Below are 12,300 nucleotides of genomic sequence, written 5' to 3' on the forward strand. Positions count from 1 at the left end.
TTTTTGTTTTCTATAAAATAATCTTTTACTAGCCAATTAAATGCATTAGTAGCTATTTTAGTATGATATGATTTTGTCACATTATTGAATTTACATCAAATACCTCCCTGAATATCTTTCCATTTGGCATTATAATTGTTATTTAACCAAGAAAGTATTGTCTAAACAATTGAGGATAAGGAATATAATTCTAAATCTGGAAGACCAATACCACCCAATGTCCAGTCTCTAATGTGATGTTTAAAGCTAATCTAGGCTTATTAGGAAACCATAAAATGTTCAGAAACAAAGAATTATACTCTTTTATATTTTTTGGGGAGTGGGAAGGATAAAGATTGTATTATATATAGAATTTTAAGAAGAAGAATCATTTTAATTAAAGAGACTCCCTTTTCCGTAGTGAAAAAATATACCATTTATTAAGGTTCAAAGGTTCATAGGTGTGTACTAGGCCAATGGCCCTGGAGTCTCTACAAGCCTAGCCCATAGAAGTGCCCTGGCATCATGCCGCCCAATGTTAGTTCCCAGTGCCTCTATCAAGTAGAGCCACTGGAGTGATCCCGGGGTGAACTTTCTATTTCCCATCCACTCACCAAGATTTCTCTTGACGAGGGCCAGTAAGGTGATCTTCTTGACATGTAAGAGTTTGTTTTTATGGAATTTAAGTTATTATTGTAATTATTCCAATTAAGGGTCGTTATATTTTTAATATTATCAGACATGATTATTCCTAAGTACGTGATTTTACCATCTTTCACAATGTAGTTATGCAATTTCTTATATATTTTCTTAATAGAATAATTAACAGGTAATATTTTAGTCTTATTCTCATTAAAACTGAGTCTCGATTTTTTCTGGAATATTTCTATTGCTTGAAATACTGCAATAAGAGAAGAATTGCAATCAAAGTTAATAGGATGTCATTTGCAAATAATTGTGTTTTGGGGATTAAATCATTATTTATTAGTATGCCTTTGATGTTTTTATTTGATCTTATATAATTTGCAAAATATTCCATAACTAGAGCAAAAAGCAATGGGGACAAGGGACAGCCCTGTTTAGTACATTTAATAATCATGATTGATTGGGAAGTATGTGAGTCTATCTTAATGAATGCAAAGGAGTTTTCATAGAGAAATTTGATTAACTGTAAGTAATTGTTTGAAAAATGACTTTCATCCAGTACTAATAGCAAGTACACTCAATTAACTAAATCAAATGCGCTATTGATATCCAGACTAACCGAAGTCTCAAACACCTATCCTATACAGATAAGCTAAAACCCTGTCTCTCTACTCACTCTCATACAGACTGCTCAGAGGTGACCTGTGTCTGGCGTACAAGGCCATCTCAGACTCAGCCTTGATGGAGTTGCTGCATATCCGTAAGTTAAACTCCACTTGTGCAACCTGCATACAAAGCCTCAACCTGGTCTGTGACATTAATAGAACTTGTTGGCAGGATAGATCTGTGTCCCAAAGACTGTCCTATCTGTGAAATAGACTCCCCCTCCATGTCAGGCAGAGTACCTCAGTAGCCCTCTTTAAGAGGAACCTGGACGACTGGATGGGAAACAGAAATTACACCCCAAGGATCACAACTGTCTCCCTGCTGGACAGGGGAAACAGGTGCTGACTTTGTGGGAACATGGATGAAATTCTTGGCTAGGCTTATAAGGGCCTCCGGGCCAATAGCCTAGTATCATCCTATGAACCTATGAACCTATGAATTATTAGTATAATCAATTATTGATACTATTTTCTTGTTGGTGGGATAGATCTGTGTCCCAAAGACTCCCTTATCTGTGGAAAAGACTCCCTCTGCATGTCAGGCAGAGTAGTTCAGTAGCCCACTTTAAGAGGAAGCTGGACGAATGGAAGGAAAACAGAAATTTCATCCCAGGGATCCCACCTGTGTCCCTGCTGGTCAGGGGAAACAGGTGCTGACTTTGTGGGAACATGGATGAAATTCTTGGCTGGGATTATAAGGGCCTCCGGGCCAATTGCCTAGTATCATCCTATGAACCTATGAATTATTTGTATAATCAATTATTGATAGTATTTTCTTATATTATCGTAGGTGTGCCTGGCTATTATAAACCCAGTCTGATCATTGTGTATCAACAGTGAAAGGAATTGTTTTATTCTAGAGACATAGACTGCCATGAACATTTTATAATCTACATTTAATAATGAAACTGGTCTATGTGAATAACATTGTACTGAGTCCTTGTCAGGTTTTAAAATTGGGGATATTAGGGTGTATTTCCAGGATGGTGGTACCTTTGTAAGTCCTTTAACTATTGAAACTCCCTCTAGTAAAATACTCAAAGCATCCTTAGTCATCATTTTTAATAGTTCAGGTATTATACCATAATTTTCAGATGCCTTATTGGGTTTTAATTTATTAATTTGAATTTTGAGTTCAGACATTGATATAGGCTTGTCAATTATTTTTATTTGATCCTCTGACATTCTATTTTCAGTACATTTTATAGGTTCATAGGTTCATAGGTAGGTACTAGGCTGTCGGCCCAAGGGTCTACGTAAGCCTAGACAACAAAGTTCCCTGGCTTACGCCACCCAAGAAAGTTATTTTCCTATGCCACTGTCGAGTAGAGACACAGAAGTGATCCCTGGGGTGTATTTCCTATTTCTCATCCACTCATCAAGATTTTTCTTGAAGAGTGCTAATGAAGAACTTTGCTTGATATAGATGGGTAGCCTGTTCCAGAGTATGGGAAGTCTCTGGGACAGGAATCTATCCCTCCAGCATGTCCTGTTTATTGTGGTGACAAGGTTTAGGTCCCTAGAGCATGTAGCTCTGAGGGATTGGGATTTCTTTAGGTGTAGCATGTCCAACAGCTCTGGGTTTGACATAGCTTTATATGTTAGGCAGAGATCACCTCGGAGTCGGCGATATGCTACGGAGTAAAGCTGGAGTTTTTTGAGGCGGTCAGTGTAGGGCATTTGTTTGAGGCCAGTAATCCTCTTTGTGAGGTACTTCTGTGGCCTTTCCAGCTGCTGCAGATGTCTTGTGAGGTACATTCCAAAAGGGACGTTGTACTCATGGGTCTAATGAGTGTTGAGTAGAGGTGAACAATGACCTCTTTTTTCCTGGCTGAGAAGCCTTTTATGATGAGGTGTGCCACGTAGAAGGACTTCCTGACTACTGTGGCGATGTGATTATCAAAGGAGAGACTATTGTCCACCTGGGTCCCAAGGTCTCTTATCACACATTCGGTGTTAAGTAGATTGTTACCTATGTGGTAGTTCATGGGTACAGAGTTTTTACCAAAGGGGATGACACTGCACTTTTTGGCATTGAGCTTGAGGCCATGGCTCTGACACCAGGCATCTGTCTCAGCGAGGCCCTTCTGTAGGATGTCCACATCATTTGGGGACTTGACTATGGCTCCTAGTTTGCAGTCATCTGCAAACTTCATTAGCCAGAGGCCTTCTGTGTTAGCCTGTACTTCAGAGAAGTACATACCAAACAGGAGAGGTCCCAGGACAAAATCCTGTGGTACTCTACTTGTCATTGCTTTGAGGTCAGATTTGGAGTCTGCAACTTTTACAGTGTGGGTTCTGTCAGTGAGCCAGTTGGCAAGCCATCTTGTGATGTAGGGATTTATACCTAATTTAATGAGTTTAGCTATAATTCCAGAATGGGGAATGGTGTTGAAAGCCTTGACGAGGTCAAGATAGGCTGTGTGAACCACCTTACCCTCATCTACGGCTTTGGTGACTTCCTCAAAGAAGTCGATCAGGTTCAGGAGGCATGATCTGCCTTTCACAAACCCTAACTGGGTGGGATCCAGAGTTTGGCGGTTACCAATATCTTTGTTTATGAGTTCCATGATGATACATTCCATGGCCTTGCAGACCAGGCTCATCAGGCTAATAGGTCGATAGTTCCTGGGATCAGTGAGTCTATCCCGGGATAGATGTTTTAATTAGATCTGGTGTATCCATTGTTGGTTTGTGTTGATTAATCTTATTAAAATGAGACCTGAAATATCCAGAATATTTTCTATTTCAGTAACCTTCTTTTTATTACTAGGAGTATAATTATTTGATGTAGTTAAATTTAACAATCATATTCTAGTATCCAATTTATGCATGGATTTAGGATTTATGGAATAATTAGTTATTTTAATCTTTTCAAGATTTATAATAGTTTTATGTTGTAAAATTTCTAAATATTTATTGTTTAAGCTATTTATTTCTTCTATTTCCCTTTTGACTATCTCATTTTAATGTATCAGTTTTCTCCTGTAAATCTATTAATTCTTTTTAGTTTTGTTTCTTTTTTGTGCATATGAACTTGTAATTTTGTCTAAAAGGTATGCCTTTAAAGAGTCCCATACAAAAATCTCTGAGGTGTTACCTGTATGGTTAATTTCAATAAAAGTTTGAATTTCATTATTAAAGAACTCCTTAAAGTCTTTCATATTGGTTATATATACGGGAATCCTTTTAACTGGGATGTTATTACTACAATTCAATATAACTTCAAATGTTATCATGTTATGATCTGACAGTGAGCAAGAGACGACTTTAATATTATATATTCTACTAGTGATCTCATTTGAAACATATACTCTATGTATTTGTCATTGTGTCCCCGCCTCTGTGAGACATGCATAAAGAAGAATGAGTCCGATATTGAAAACTCATTTATATCCCTCATATTATATAGGTCAGTGAACTCCATCAAAGCCTTGACTGAGGCAGGTTTCTTCTTTTTACAAATAGTTTTAGTATCCTTGTCAGATAAATACAATTAAAGCCATCTGCAGAAATGTTTCCTTTTGATATTCATATTATGGGTCTATATTAGAACATCGAAGTTTCACAACTTCGAATGTTCTAATATCGACCCCTATTCAGTGAACGCTGAAAATAGCGAAATGACAGAAAAACAAATTTTTTCCTAGGGAAAGAATTTGGTTGTCCATTTCTATTGCTTCGCTATTTTCAGCACTGTGGAGGAAAGTTACGGGTCGGGTTCAGGTAAGTGTGCAATTGGGCGTGGGTTAGGTGAGTTAGGATTAGGGCATGGGTTAGGTATGTGTGTGATTGTGTTGACGTGAGGGTTAGGGTGAGTTATGGTTAGGGTGTGGTTAGGTAAGTGTGCTATTGTGTGGACGTGAGGGTTAGGGCGGGGTAGGTGAGTTAGGGTTAGGGCGTGGGTGAGATGAGTGTGCGATAGTGACGGACCTTAGGGTTAGGGTTTGGGTTAAGGTAAGTGGTGTTTGTACAGTTTAGTGTAGGATTAACTGTAAGATTTTAGGTGTATGTGTGTGGATTGCTGTTTGTTTGGTGTGCTTATGTTGTGTGTATGTGTTTCGGAACAGCAATTTTTTTCCTGTTCTGCATGTTCGATGTTGTCAGCGTTCGCTGAATAGGGGTCAATATTAGAACATTCGAAGTTGTGAAACTTCGATGTTCTAATATAGACCCATATACTATTTCTCCCAACTGTTGTTTAACTGTTTGCATTCCCAATCCAGGTATCCAGTAAACATTACTAAAAATGTATAGTTTCATTTAAATCTCTAAACTCACTGAACAAAACAAGCCTTTTTCATCACTAAATGTATTCAACATTTTAGGTGGAGGCAAAGAATTTTTCCATAAAATAGCCACCCCCTTCTCTTTTGTTTATAATGAGTGCTAGTCAATATAGAATAGTGTTAAGTATTAAGTCTGTCCAAATCTTCTTTTATTAAATGTGTTTCCTGTAAAAAGATAATGTTGGAATGAAATATTAAAAAAATGTATAAACTACTCCTTTTGCAACTATTAGTTAATCCATAGGTATTAATTGATATACATTTCAAGTAGGCCATACTACTGAAATAGGAAAAAATAAATATTACATATAATACCCTCATATATTTGTAAATAATATGGTACTGAAAAAACATTATTATATAATAACCAAACAGAAGAATGTCAGCTATCCAAAGGACACCACAATTTATTCCAAAATAGTTAAGCGCTTTCCTCTCCACTACAGAGACTTCCTCAGAACAAAACATTAACCTCACCCAACCAAACTATCAAAAGAAGGGGGTGGTTAAAGGGGAATTGATAAGAGCAGCCAGGATGGTCAGTTCTGATGCTGATTTTTTAGTCGAGTTGGACTTTTTCAGCCATATTTTCAAGCAAAGGGGATATCCTGATTGTTTTTTGGAGGAGCTTACCAAAGAAGTTATATTTAAGCGAAATGAGGGGATTTACAAACCAATTTTGGGTTATGGGTTTGTTAGGAATGCCACCAGCATGAGGCAAAGGGGGGGATTCAATTTGTCTATGGTGTTGACCTATAATGGGATGGCCAATTCCACCATAGAAGTGTTAAATGACCTTTGTGAAATTCTGCAATTGGATGCTAATATAGGTTCCAAAGTAGGCAAGAACCCCAAGTATGTGTTTAGGATAGATAAATGTATTAAAAATATTCTAGAGGGTATAAGACCAAAACAGAAGACAAGTAGAAAAGTGGGGAATTTTAAATGTAATGCTTGTTCTTTTTGTCAACATTTATTGGAGACTGAGGACCACTTTAAGGTAAATGGACAAAAATTGTATATTAGGGGTCATTATAATTGTAACAGTAAAAGAGTGATATACATGGCTAAATGTCAGGAGTGTCCCATTTTCTACATTGGTAAAACTAGTAGGAAATTAAAGACCAGGATGGATGAACACTTAGGGGACATCAGACATGCTAGGTTGACAAGTGCATTGTTTAGACACATAAGTGAAAATTCCTCACACGGTTTTAAATTTTTGGTCCTGCAGCAATTAAAGGAAGATGAGAAAGGAAGTATTTTGGACATACATTTAGACCTTATGGAATTAAGATGGCAATTGTTCATGAATGTCTCTCGATACCCAGGCATAAATGAGACCATTAGCATTTCCAGTGTTTTAAAACTTGATCAAATTACAGGTTAAGCCTTAGAAGGTTTTAATTTAAAAAAAAAAAACTTTGAGCTTAGAATGTAGTTAACAGTTGATTAATGATAGAGCTGAGTGCAATTTTATGTATTTAATATTTTTAGGAATTTTAAATGTGTTATTTTTTTGAGATTTTTTATGTTATGTTGAATGTTATGATACCTTTTAAAAATTTTAATTGTTTAATTGAATAATGTGTGGGGGTATTCAATTTGGTTGGGTGAGGTTAATGTTTTGTTCTGAGGAAGTCTCTGTAGTGGAGAGGAAAGCGCTTAACTATTTTGGAATAAATTGTGGTGTCCTTTGGATTGCTGACATTCTTCTGTTTGGTTATTCTGTGATTTGCAAACTATTATTATATCTAATAAACTGCTGACTCATAGATATAAGTAAAATATAAGTGAGATTGTTAACTGTAAACTTTCTATCACGAACAGTAGACACCAAAAACAAAATAATTTGTAAACTACTATACATGCACTGTTCATTACATTTGCCCCCTCCTCCCCATGGAGTTTAAAACTCTTGGTTTGAACAGCAATCCTTGTCAAACATTACCACCTCCCCACAAATAAGTATCTAGCATCACTCTACTACTTCTAAAGTTATGATACATGAAAGGTCTAACTTGTTTAACAAAATTAAAAGGAGATAGTACATACATAATATTCAGATTATAAAAACTCATTTACTTACTATAAAACTTATAAACTGTAAAGTATAGCAGATCTTGTAGTCATTTGTTTCTATTCTATTTAGAAGAGCCTATACAGAATTATAATAAATACAATCCTTTCTTTCAGTTCTGAGAAAGAAAGAGATTAATACAGATAAAAGACAATACATATAACATTGTTTATAACAAACATGCTATATTACTAATATGCTATTACATATTATTGATAATGTGACTAACTAGTTAACTATTTAAACTCCGTTCTGGCTACAAGACTCTACATGCTTGGATATTATGGCAGACACATGATATTTCAAAGAACAAATAAACCTCTCTAAAAAATCTTTGTCTGTTTGTGAGGACTTGCATATACAATTTTCTTTCAAAACGTGTCTCTTCTATAAATAGGATATCATATTCACTAGAACTTACTATGAGATATAAAATAGTAAAAGAGTAACTGTGACATCTAAAATAACTAATAATATTATCCCAGAATTATATATGTACTGAGGGATAACATATGGTTGGCAACATACCCACTACAGTCTTTTTAAGAGACACATAAATTCCCAGCTTATGAAAATGACTGTGTAATTTTGTTTGACTTTGTGGAAAACATGTTATTACCTTCATATTAGTCCCTCCTTTACTAAGTGTCAGATTTTTAATTAACTTTCAGAGCATGAGCTTCTAATATTGCCATTTATTTCAGCTCCTCACTTCCCTGCTCAAAAAGCACATCCACACAGAAACCAACACACATCATCACCACAACCATTGTCATAAACATGTACATATCTATTGCCCACATTTGCAGAACAAGTCAACCAAGCAAGGGGCTGATATCAACAAACATAAAATCATCCTCACTTCTTTAAATTAATAGAATAGAATGTAATTTGAATAATATAATATCTTGGGATAAAAGCTGAACTGAAGAAATGAATTCTATAATGTGTATGGTGCTACAGTACTATAAAATATAACTTGAAATGAGAAATACAGGTTTTACAAGTGTTAACATAGTAATTTGAGGTAAATGTAACACAGAGTACAAGTTAATTAATACCTCCTTACTATTTTGCACTTTTTGTATTAAAATCAAGCATAAAACAACATTTTATCTAGTATTTCTTACGTGCGCGTGCACATACACACACACACACACACACACACACACACACACACACACACACAACTTTGTATAAATTGTCTCCTGAGAGAAAAGTGCAGTAAAGAGACATTCTACTAGAACCTGCTCTGTGAGAGGGAAATACCACTATCAGTAAACACCTTTCATTCTTGTCACACTGACAAAGAAGGCTGTACAAGTGGCCAAAACCAACCTGCTCCCTGCCATCCAAGAGCCCATGCTGCAACACCTCCTGGCATCATCTTATTCTTTATTATAAACATTTGGTCCACTCCCCCTCTCCTTCCCTTTTGCATATCTATACCAGCAGGGTAGGAGAGAACAAAAGAACAACCAACAGACTTCAAAGTGAAAACACAGAAACTGTCCCCACCACTGTATTTCTCCTCTCCCAACCAATTCCCCAGTGAACAAACCAGCACCAAACATCACAGACAAGACCATACAAGAAAAAAAAAAAGAATAAAATAGGAAAAAAGTAAAATGGCTGCACACACACACACACACACACACACGCACGCACACACACGCACAAACCCACGCACACACACACACACACACACACACACACACACACACACACTCTGTATACACCCAGACTTCACCACCAAACTAGCAAAGATGCACTCACAAACAGCACAACAACCTGACATCCCCTAAAGAAAGCACATCCAAATCCCACACACACAGCACCCCACACACACTCTCCAATCAACCATGGCATGCGAACTAAGAGTCAAAAGCCAAAAACACCACATTCAGTCCATTCACAAATTACTTATTTAGTGTACTGTGAGCAACTTGCTATTATGTTATGTTATCATGAGTTATCACTTAGGATTTATGTGGCGCATGAATGAAGAAAGGAAGCCAGGATATATATGTAAAGAAAGCTTATTATTAGTTAAAGAGTTAAGCTAAGGCATAAATTTAATATGAAAAATAATATATTGAATATTAGCTTAGCAATACATATAGGAAAAGAAAAAGTGACATTTATTTACCTTATGGAGAAGTAAATCTTTGTTTCTTTCCTTTCACCTATACCTCCAGTAAATGAATTGGTAAACTTTGTCATGGAAAAAAGAATTTTGTTATTAAAGCAGTTAACATCAATGTTATACTAAAGCTAAGAGTCATTTGTCCTTTAGTTTCTTTTTCTTCTCATGGGATTTCCAGGTATCTACTTCTGCTTGTCTCCTCAAAGTATTATTTTAACAGTCTATATATTCAGTTTGGTCTAGATTTTTTTTTCTTAAAAATGACAATGCAGAGTTTGGGTCTTCAAAGTGTCTAATTTCATCCAGAAGGAATATTTGAGCCTGACATGAAGGAGCAAATGCACCTTAAACTGTCTTTCCTTAAGTCACTTTATAAGAGGCAAAAAAACTTCCTTTTGGTCATCACAGCATTGGAATTGTCATTATCAAATCTTATCAGTTTGTCATGCATTTTAATACGAGATTTGGACCAGGCTGTTTTAAGTATTAGCTCCTTGTCTTGAGATGAGAAGAGCTTAACAATAACTGATCTCAGTGAAAAGTTAGTTTTTAATGAAGTAGAAATTAGAGGCCTGTGTGCTCTTTCCATACCATATGAAATAGCTTCAGATATGTTCAGAGTCTTAGGAAGCCAGGCAGTAAGAAAGCTGACTATATTTTCCCCTTCTATTTTTTCATGCAGTCCAAAAATATGAATGTTATTTCTCCTGGATCTGTTCTTCAAGTCATCAATTTTGTTTAGTAAAAAGGTATTATGTCACAGTAGAAATTCAGTGTTGTTTTCATCTTCAGATACTCTGCCTTCTATGTCATTAAGGGCATCTTCCATTCCAGATATCTGAGTTTTCTGTTGTTTTAAAATCTCATGTATCTGTTTCATCTGTTTGGTACATTTTTCTTTAAAGCTGTCAAGTTTGTTTTCCATTCTGTCCATTTTTAAAGAAAGTTCTTGTATGTTAGAAAGAACAGAATGGAGTTCTTTCTTTAAAGGCAAGTCCTGAGAGATTGTCTTTGAATGACTCATTTCACAGCTACTGGTATAGCTCTTTCAAGTTAATAATTTGATGGGAAAAAATTCAAATATTTAGAAATGTTTTAGATAATATCCTTTTATGTAGTACTAGGTAACTGATTTTGTTCAAAACATCGGTTTAGGATATTATAAAACTAAAATCTCCCTAGGTAACTGATTTTGTTCAAAACATCGGTTTAGGATATTATAAAACTAAAATCTCCTGTCAGAAATAGAAATTAGAGTAGCAAAGCAAGAAAACAGTGTTGCTAGCCTGTCAGCATCCTGGCCATGCCCCCCAGCAAGACTTTCTAACACTCAACACATCTAAACTCTGGAAAATAAATACATCAAGTCTGCGTCTTCTTTTAAATATCTAAGTGTAATGTCAGATACTGTCATTTGTTTAATTCAACATACATGTAGAAAAATTGTTAAGATAAGCTTCCTGCTTTTTTGGGCTAAATGAATTTCTAACTTCATGTCATACTCTGTCAGGGCAGCTGTAGTTAAAGGAAGTCTTATCACAAATGGACTACTCCCTACCACTCATCATAGTTGCCTCAAAAAGGAATGAAAAAGCCATTCAACAACTGTCAAACAAAATATGCAGATTCATCTGCCTCCCCCATACAGAATACTATAGCATTAGCTTATCAAAAACAGTGACTTCCTGTCAAACAAAGACTTACCTCTTACTTGCCTCCTAAATCTTTAAGATCCTTCACTCAGACTCTTCTTACCTTTAACCATTAAACTCTTTCCAAAAGTACCAAACTATCAACTTAGAAGCCATGACTACAACAGGACTCTCATGTAAACCCCCTCATCAAAATTTAAAAGTACCAATTACTGCTCCTCTAGCCTAGGCCCAAAACCTTGGGAATCCCTTCCATCTCGTATCAAAGAATTAACCTCTTATCCAACTTTTCAATCAAACTTAAAAACATACTTAAATAACAAAGCTAAATGCAATTTCCATTCCACATGAAATATACCTGAATCTGTTAATAATCACCCACCTGTTCACAACATGTTCTCTTACAAATCCATATGCAATCCATCAGTACCCTATAATGTTTTCTCCAACAGTCTCACCTTCTCTTCATTTCTGCTTTGTTTCTCTTTTATTCAGGGCACTGGGGAACATCCCCTATTTTTTTATTTTTGCTTGGTTCTTTTACATCCACCTGTGCTACCACATTCAAGGAGATAGAGCCTCAGTTTAACATGCAATGGCTCACTCAGGAGTGAAGTATTCCCTTTTGCTCATTGTATTTTATAAACTATGCTTTACATAGTTTTTGCAGCAGGGGTGAGACTAGCATTTGTCCACTGAGATCAGTGCTTTACCCCAGTAAACAAATTCAAATAAATAAATAAATATTCACTGACTTATTTTTTATTTTTTACTTATTCATTGCTATTTATTAACCTTGCTAATCTTGTGATATGCCACACCTTGTTACATGTAACAATGTCCT

This window comes from Protopterus annectens, chromosome 3.part0, assembly GCF_019279795.1.
Source record: "Protopterus annectens isolate FY-2018-M chromosome 3.part0, PAN1.0, whole genome shotgun sequence".
Taxonomy (NCBI): domain Eukaryota; kingdom Metazoa; phylum Chordata; order Ceratodontiformes; family Protopteridae; genus Protopterus; species Protopterus annectens.